Raw genomic sequence first — 7,224 nt, 5'->3', positions numbered from 1 at the left:
CGGGGTCCCCCTCAGAAGCCGAGGCTGGAATGAATGCTCAGCACTTGCTCTGCTCAGCAGAAATGCTGGTTCTATTTGAGCTCCTGGAGCTCTGCCCTCCTGCTGAGGATGGGTTTTGCCACAGCGCTGGTTTGTTAGACTGCGGTGAGCAGGGTCTCACCAAGATTCATCACAAGGGAGGTGCAGGAGCATCACTTCACGAGCATCCCCACCGGAGGACACAGCACTGCTCTGCAGACTGGAAACCCCAGGAGCTCCCAGGCAGCTGGGCAGCAGCCTGGTGTCAGGAGGCTGACAGGTCATGTCATGATAAGATATCGCAGCAGAGACAGGCAGGTAGCAGTTTCTTACCATAAATGCTTGACAAAATTGCTTTCTAAATCCTTCCATTTTTTAACTGATCTGACTTTTTTAACCCTGCCACCATTCTCTGCCGCACAGGACAGGCAATTTCTTCTTCAATTTCTCAGCAATCCCTCTAGAACAGAGCACAGCAGATTTCCCTAATTCGCATTATCAGCACCATTTGCCTCATGAACGACAGAAGGACCACCTGAGATTAAAAGGAAAGCTGTTGCCTTTTGGGTTTTCCCCCTCAGAGGCTACACGGTGTCTCTGCTTTTAGCCTCATGCCTCAAGAGCTGCGCAGAGTTTAAATTTGCTGCCCAGCGAATGAACGGTACATGCAAAACCTCCCTTAACGCACAGAAAATCTATTCCCTTCCTAGGCTGTTAGACGCCATGGATAATTGATATATGACTCCATGAGATAAAGAAATAAACCATTCTTCCTTCTGGGGGCCCATTCTGCCTCTGAGACTCAGAGCTGGGCAGCCTTTGACCTTGAGTTCTTGCATTAATGCCTGCACACAGCCAGACAGGGATATCGCACACGCACTCAGCTCATCTCCTGGGGTTTCGCTTTCTTCTGCCCCTGAATAATGGCAGCTTTGTCCTCCAGTAAATGAAGGAGCAGCCAGTTTATTGCAGGCCCAGCTTGTTCTCAAAGATAAACCCAGTGAAAAATGTCACCTGCTGAGTCGATCCGCCCTGTGTGCCACTTTAGCAGCTGCTCTATCCCAAACATCCATTATCATCAAACAGGTGGAATAATAGGAGTGTATACAGCATACATACATAAACATGAGAGCTGGAGGAAAGATGGCATTTCGCCTCACAGCCCTGCAGGCCTGGCTTAGAGAGCTGCTTTGTTTAGGAGCGACAACAGCCCAGATTCACAACGCAGCTTCGTCATTGCCCCGTTGGCACGGCAGCATCCAAGGGCAGAATTCACAGCAGCTGGACGCCAGGTCCCCTGCAGACCACCCAGCTCAGGGCACTAAAACAAGACCCTCAGCAGCAAGGGTCAGGAGAGGAGTGCCCTGGCACCACGGCAGAGCTGCCTTGGACTTGGCTCCCGGAGGAGCTTAATGCATGTCTGCACTTACAGAAGCTGTGGGGGCTCTGGTGCTGTATCAATTACAGAGCTACAGGGCAGGGGAAGGCAGGAAAGTGCAAGTGCTATTTGCAAAGTAGCTGCCCAGAACCGCCTCCCATCCCAGCTATCACCAGCAAACTCAGCTCTGCGAGCACCAGAATTAATTTGAAGCCATTTCCAAGCAAAGACAAACAGTTTAATTCAGCTGCCCTTCGGTAACCCTGCTTTGATTTCTTCCTGAGGGTCCCGAAATAAATGGAAGGCTTGGATTCAGCTCAGCAGAACACAAACAGGAAAGCCATATGATAAATTACCTTTGCAGGCACGAAGGATTCACCTGGGACAGTGCTATTACCTAGTAACCAGGAAGCAACCACGGGTGATCAGCGTCACATCGAGCTTTTGCGAGCGCAGCTTTCACCTGCGACGTGAGCGTGTGGGAGACACCAGCTCCAGCCTCACCCGTGGGGTGATGTTAAAGGAGTCGTAGCAGCAGCATCCTGAGACTTGGCAGCTCCCCACAGCCCTCCCGGGGTGTTCAAATTTACTGTCACCATTAAGGACAAAGACGCAAATGTCAAACGGAAGGCATCCCGTAATGGATTTAACGCAGGCTGGAGAGGAGTTAACTGAAATGGAGAGCATTCGTCTTGCTTTAAGTAATTATCCTTCCAGGAAGAATACTGCTACCAAAAGCAAGTCTGCTGTAATTTCTGTCACCTTCCTCCTGACCCCTTCTCCTATTTAAAATTTCTGGTTAGCTTTACAGAAAGGAAAGCGAGACTGGCTCATTAATGAAGGTACAAAGAATAACTACAGCAGGTTGGGATGGAGTCCACGCGGTAATCAAAACAAGGCTTTGTAGCTAGCACTGAATTCCTGCTGTCTCAATTACGTTTGTGGAGCCTACCCCGTGCTACACGCAGCTCTGCTGTGGGGAGACTTTTCTTTGTGCCTTATTGGCTGCGCGCAGTGGTACTGTGAGAGCAGTTTCCTTGACAACATTTTCTTTTTTCTAATGGAATCTTTTTTTTTTTTTCTTGCCCCACTCCACGGCTGCAAGATCAGGCCTGACTTTGAATCCCAGTAGCAACGATACCACGAACACGAATTGGCGTTACACGAAAAGGAACACCTCAAAAGCCTGTTGGTAACACGAGGTCCCTGTCCCATGCAGCTTGTGGTGCCACCAGACAGGAGTGGTGGAGGAGCTGTGGTTGGGAAGATAGCCATTATCCTTAAGTTCTGCATTATGCAGTTCTTCCTCCAGACTTTTTTCTATTAGCCTGACAACATTTTGTTAGCCCTCGTCTTGTTTTCAGTGTCTAGGGAGGAGAGAAGGGAAGAAATCCACAGCTTATGCCCACCCCACGACGAGCTATTCCAGCACGGGTCACGTAGCAGGTGCTCCGTAGTACAATACACTCCAGCTGACTCCTCCAACACACCAGTCAGCCCCTCCATCCCCAGGGATTCCATCCAATCTGCGTTTTATCTCCCCTGTGCCTGATCTGACAGCAGGAAACCCACCGACTCGCTTACTGCCCTCAAGCAACAGAAACAAAAAGGCTCTCTCGTTATTAGGGCTAGTGAAAGATCTTCCAGCAAAACAGATGCTCCCCTCCGTGCCAAATGCTGAAACGATGGGATTGAAGTGTTCCACAGGAACATATCGATCCCATCATAGTTCTCAAAAAAGCAGGAGGCTCTGTCTGCACTCCTAGCACTTCAAGCTCACAGGCAGCAGGGCTGAGCAGCAGCAGGGATTAGGTGTCAGCAAGCTGCTGCTATTTTAACATTTCCCCCCCAGCCCCAACCTGATGGGTTCTGCTGCCCTTTTCTCTAGGAAAACTTCTTACTTCAGTCCTGAAGCTGTTTATATTCCACGCAAGGATGTCCTCTTCCCTTTTATTGTTGGAAATTGAAATTTGAAATTGAAATGGCAATAAATCACAAAGTAGCACAAGAGTCAGCCTGCATGCAGAATTATCTGCAGCAAAAGGTACCCCAGAGCACTAAGTCTAGTCAATCGGAATAACCAGCTCAGCAAGACCGTGCCACCCAGCACGCTAATGATCCAACAGCCCTCTGGACAGCAACAAGGACAATAAAAAACAGAAACAAAACAGTAGCCCAGGAAGGTCACAAGCTCTGCACGCATGGCCTTGCCAAAGACAACCCAAGGGCTTTTGGAATATTATTTCAGCCAGGGGTTCACGCTGTGCTCTCCATTCTCTGCGAAACGCTGCAGATGGTAGAAGCCCCAGCCTCCCTGCTTTGCTGGGAGCAGGGGGCCTTTCACAACATCCCATGCTCCAACTGCCTGCATGCACATCCCGTCAGGGTGCTTGTCAGCAAGAAGATTGTTTCAGTAAACCACTCCAGTCATCAGCATTCAGCCCAGCTTCCCAGCAAAGTAGCTTCAGGAACCACGGAGGATGTGTGTCATCCTGGGACCAGACTCGCTCCCTGTGTTGACTTTGTGCAGCCCTAAAAGACTCACGTTATCACTCGGCACTTTTGGTTTCTCTTGCTGGACAGAGAAGCAGAGATTCCTTACCTGGTTCTTTTCCCCGCCTTGAGCTCTTCTAATCCATCCACACATTTGGATCAGGGATTTTCCTCTGGCATTGGCTCCCAGTGTCCCTCATTTCTCTCCATCTACAGAGTTAAGCCCTGTAAGAAAGGGCAGAGACATAGCCACCTCAAATTCCAGCTATCCCGCCGGGATCACTGCAGCCACTGCCAAAACAAAGCAGCTTTTCTGGCAGCCTCTAAATCTCACCCACAGTCGTTTCTTCGAGAGGTAAGCGCCTCGCCAGTCACACCACTACCCCTGCAAAGTGCTCGGGTGCCCAGTTACCTGGTACTGACCCCTGGGAACGAGGATCTCCTCATTGGTCCAAAGAGAAGCCGAGTTCCTGTCCTGGCTGGGACGTAGGCAACTTTCTGCAACTGCAGCGACAACTTTGTCAGAGAGCCAGTAACTTTGTGAGGCAGCCTAGTGTTCTTTATGATGTTGTCCCACCACATCAAAAAGAAATGAAAAACAATTCATGAAAAATGAATTTGAAAAACACGAAAAACAATTAAGACTTGCCTTGTGTCACTTCGTTCATTCATGATGGTGATTTAAGTTCTGATGAGACAAGCAGTCAGAACAAGGGAAGGTCCTAAGACTTAGCTCCATGCTTTGGTTTTTGCAAAACGGGGATGCAAATATTTAACACAGCACTATCAAGGTAACGATGTCTACATAGCCCTTGGACAGCCTAAAGTGAAAGATGCTCCACAGAACCCTGTGAAAAGCATTATTTGTTACGTCCCTTTGGGACTTAATCTCATAAATCCAGTTCCAGACAGGGTTCCTTGTCATCTCCATTTCATAGAAGAATCACGAGCCTACCTCATATCCCCAACTTTACAGGTCTGCAGGCAAACCAGCCTCCAGGGCAGACAGACGAATACAGCAATGCACTTACTCAAGCCTAGTAAGTTACTACGGAGCAGATAACCGTGTGCTCCAAGTGCCTCAGCCCAAGCAGCCTCTGTGTCTTCGTTAAGGAATGTCACAACCCAGAGCCAAGGCTCTGGCCACCCTTAGTGTGCACATGGACACTGCTGTCTGGAGTGGTGACTCCCCACAAATCTAGAGAGACGACAGGTTTGATGGCAAACTCAATGTTTTACTTCAGATCTGTCTACTGACAACAAGCTATTCTTCCCATCCTCCAAGAAATAGGTACTTAATCCCTGGAACGGATTCACAAGCATTAAGAGTAGTTAAATGATTTATAATTTTTTGGTTAAAAAAAACACTATTATAGAAGAGAAAGCCATGATTCCTGCAGTTTCTTTCCCCATGCAGAGTCATTTCACTCTGCTTATCATTCTTAATTGCTCCAAAAGTAGCATCTGAAGTGATATAAATATGCATGCGATTAAGTGCTATCTCCAGTTAAAGTATCAGTATCTGAAGCTGCCCAAATGTTGGTGAAAAGAAAAAAAAAAAATAACAGGAGAAACAAGTAATTCTCATCATACAGGAATATCTCAATTCCAATTCAGTACATGATATTTTTTATCATGAGTAGCCTTTGATCAGCAAGACATTTCACTTTTGTGCATGGTAACCAAAAAAGTAGAAACTCTGAAAAAACAAACGAAGCAAGAGTTTGGTGTTGAAAAAGAACATATATACAAAGACATCCTCACAGAAAGAGGAGATGGAACTTCACAGTTACTGCTGCCAGTCTCAGTCCAAGTGGTTTATTATCTCATTGCCAACAGGGACCAAAAATTCGTTCTAGTGGGAAAAATCGGATAAATATTAGAAACAGGACACCGATTTGCAAGTAACATATTTCTGTGATGGCAACAAAGCAAAGCCAAGCCGACCGGATTGTTAGCTGTGAAGCCCAGAAAATGGCACCTCAGTATTATTTAAATAAATTGTACAGATCAATGCAGTGGCATTCCACTACCAAGGAAGGGGAACCGACTGGCATCCAGCACTCTAGACAGTCACTCGTCGTTACCCCAAAACAATAACCCCATTCAAGCTCTGCCGGCTGGCACGGTGTTTAGCCTTGCCCAGGGCACAACAGAAAGTTTTGCAACAGATCTCTGACAGTTCTTGGGAGCGTTCAGAGCTGTTGGTTGGTTGGTTTTGGTTTTTTAAAGGTAAGTTTACAGGGTTTTAAACAGGTAATTTGAAAGTAAGAAGAGGGCTCCTGTCAGCAGCACTGCTCCCTCTTCTCAAAGGTAGAGCAGCCTTTCCCAACAGCTACGAGTCACCAGCAGATCCAAGCTCGTAGCACCCACGGCGATCAGTAACACAAGGGGCATCGACAAACTTGTCCAAAGGCCTTTACGAATGAGATTAAAGAAAAGCATTTAACATTAATGAGCTGCAATAAATTCATCAAGAGCCAGAGGGAAGACATTTTACTGCAAGAACTTTATTGCACTACGTTCAAGTGCTGAACCGAGTATCGTGCCTCCTGGACATCGGTCACAACCACGCTCCCCCCGTTTGTGCCTACGGTGTATGACAGTCTGCACTTCTCACTATTTTCTCCTCAATTAAGGCTGCAGAGTCATAGTACATGGTAATTAGTACATTATAAATCAAAATGAAAACTAGGGGGAAGAATGCAAAGTTATACATATAGCATGTAAAAAAATTTTTTATTGTTCTTCCGAAGGGCTTGGGGATGGTTTTTAATCCAGTTCAACATCCTCCCCTCCGATCTGACTTCCATCATTTGTCAAATCAGCTTTAACTACCAGTATCTCATTTTACTAAAAACATCCATTTTATCTGCAGAAACAGTTAGAACATTAGGCTTCTAGTTTGCAAGGGGAAGGTGAAGGCCAGAATTAGGCGATTTCAGCATCGTCTACCTTCCACACGGACTCAGACATTATCAGACACGTTATTTCCCTAATGTAGGCATTGACATCACGAACACTTTCGCATCTCCTTTGTCTATTGAAGAGATCAGAAACGTTACACATCTTAAAGGGAGGAAGGAACTCAGTAAAACAACACCACAGCGTGAGTCAGGGTACAGACCGAGTTTCATGGAGCGCAGTGTTTTCTAGCCATGAACCCCAAATAGGTCTCTTGGCGTATCTGTAAAGTGAGGGGCTTGACAAGTACTTTACTTTTTTTTTTTTTTGCTTAAATTTGTAAATCCCTTCCAGGAATAGAGTTCTGAAAGTCCATTACTTGTGTTCTGCCAATGTTTGCGCAGTTCAGTTGCAGACTGAGAACAGAAGTC

This window comes from Tauraco erythrolophus, chromosome 24 (genome assembly GCF_009769465.1).
Source record: "Tauraco erythrolophus isolate bTauEry1 chromosome 24, bTauEry1.pri, whole genome shotgun sequence".
Taxonomy (NCBI): domain Eukaryota; kingdom Metazoa; phylum Chordata; class Aves; order Musophagiformes; family Musophagidae; genus Tauraco; species Tauraco erythrolophus.
This window is presented reverse-complemented; position numbering follows the sequence as displayed.